This window comes from Ursus arctos, unplaced genomic scaffold (genome assembly GCF_023065955.2).
Source record: "Ursus arctos isolate Adak ecotype North America unplaced genomic scaffold, UrsArc2.0 scaffold_6, whole genome shotgun sequence".
Lineage (NCBI taxonomy): Eukaryota > Metazoa > Chordata > Mammalia > Carnivora > Ursidae > Ursus > Ursus arctos.
This window is the reverse complement of record NW_026623078.1, coordinates 17,365,586-17,367,458: the sequence shown is the minus strand read 5'-3', so window position 1 is coordinate 17,367,458 and position 1,873 is coordinate 17,365,586. Positions and strand designations below refer to the sequence as shown.

The 1,873-nt window shown below is 40.6% G+C and overlaps 1 pseudogene; it reads left to right on the top strand.

Annotated features, from left to right (window-relative positions):
• The first annotated feature begins 321 nt into the window (after positions 1-321).
• On the top strand, positions 322-777 carry LOC125281042 (voltage-dependent anion-selective channel protein 3-like; annotated as a pseudogene).
• Positions 778-1,873: the final 1,096 nt, after the last annotated feature.

Here is a 1,873-nt window from a genome sequence, read left to right as displayed (position 1 = left end):
CTTCTGTTCCAAGAGTATTGTCTGTGTTCCATTTCTGGGTGAATGTAAGTCCATAGTTACAGACCTTATGTTTGGTCTCTGTGTTGCCTGACGCTTTCCCTGTATCAGCATAAGCATGACCAGAAGTAGAAAATTCCACGCCACTACAAGATGTGGTTCTCAAATCTATTTTGACCATGCCTAATCCATATCCTTTATTGAAGACATCCTTGGTGGCCTTTCCTAGGTCGCAGTAAGTCGGTGTGTTACACATATCTCCGACCAGAGGGCCTGCTCCACCAGGGCAATGCTGAAGGTCTTCTTCAGTAATGTTGGTATAATTTTTCTGGACCAACCATCTATGGCTGGGCTGTGTTAGCTTTTGAAGGTTGGCTTGCTGGCTATCAGGTGAGTTTTGACACAGTCACATCCAAACTGTCACAGAATAATTTTGGCCTGGTTTACAAGGCTGCAGACTTCCAGCTGCACACTCATGTGAATGATGGCACTGAATTTGGAGGGTCTATCTAACAGAAGGTTAACGAGAAGATTAAAACATCAATAAACCTTGCTGGGATGGCCAGCAGTAATAACACCCCTCTTGGCATTGCAGCTAAATATAAGCTGTATTATAGAACTTCTCTATCTGCTGAAATAAATAATGCCAGCCTGATTGGACTGGGTTATACTCAGACTCTTTGACCAGGCATCAAACCAACCCTATCAGCTTTAATGGACGGAATGAACTTCAAAGCAGGAGGTCACAAGGTTAGGTTGGGATTTGAACTAGAACTTTAAAGTGGTTTTGAGTAAAGTATCTGATTTGTCCCTAGAGGTAAAGAGAACCCACCATGTTTTGGCCTTAAAATTCTGTGAAATTTCAAAAGTGTAAAATTTTTATTCTTCCAAAGAATTGTATTCCACCCCACACTGAAGTCTAGAAATTGTGAGTCCATCCTAAGGGAGGGACTTGAAGGCATGCCTGGAAGTTGTCACGTTTGTGCCACATTTCCGCTGCGTTCCGCAGTGTTATTTTAAACGTGTTCCACAGCGACAATGTAGTGTCACGTTACAAAGGAAATGACCCGATCCTCCAGTTTGTATATCATGTCCTGTGAGTCCCACACCACTTTTTCATGACTTTTAATATATTGGTCTCTGTGTTGTAGTGGAATCTTTGGGTTTGCATCAGAGTAAAATAAAATAAACCCATCACATTTGGAACATAAAAAAAAAAAGTGGTGAGAGTGGACATCCTTGTCTTGTTCCTGACCTTAGGGGGAAAGCTCTCAGTGTTTCACTATTGAGGCTGTCAGTTTTTCATATAAGGCCTGTATTATGTTGAGGTGTTCCCTCTAGACCTACTTTGCAGAGGGTTTTTATCCTGAATGGATGTTGTACTTTATTGAATGCTTTTTCTGCATCTACTGAAATGATCATATGGCTTTTATTCTTTCTCTTGTCGATGTGATGTATCATGTCAACTGACCTGCCAATATCGAATAACCTTGCATCCCAGGTATAGATCCCAGCTGATCGTGGTGTAGGATTTTTTAAATGTATTGTTGGACCCAGCTTGCTCATATTTTGTTCAGAATTTTTACATCCTTATTCATGAGAGATATTGGCCTATAGTTCTCCCTTTTTTGTGGTATCTTTATTTGTTTTTGGTATCCAGGTGATACTAGCCTCAGAGAATGAATTTGGAAGTTTTCTTTCCTATTCTATTTTTGGGAATAGTTTGAGAAGAGTAGGTATTCACTTGCGTGTATTTTAAGAGGTTGTTTCCCTATGAAGGCCCACCCTTTTCAAGGGAGGCCTACATCACAATAAACTTAGTATCTGTCGAAGAGGCATATAAGATAAGCAAGGAATCTTTCAGGAGCAAGATCTG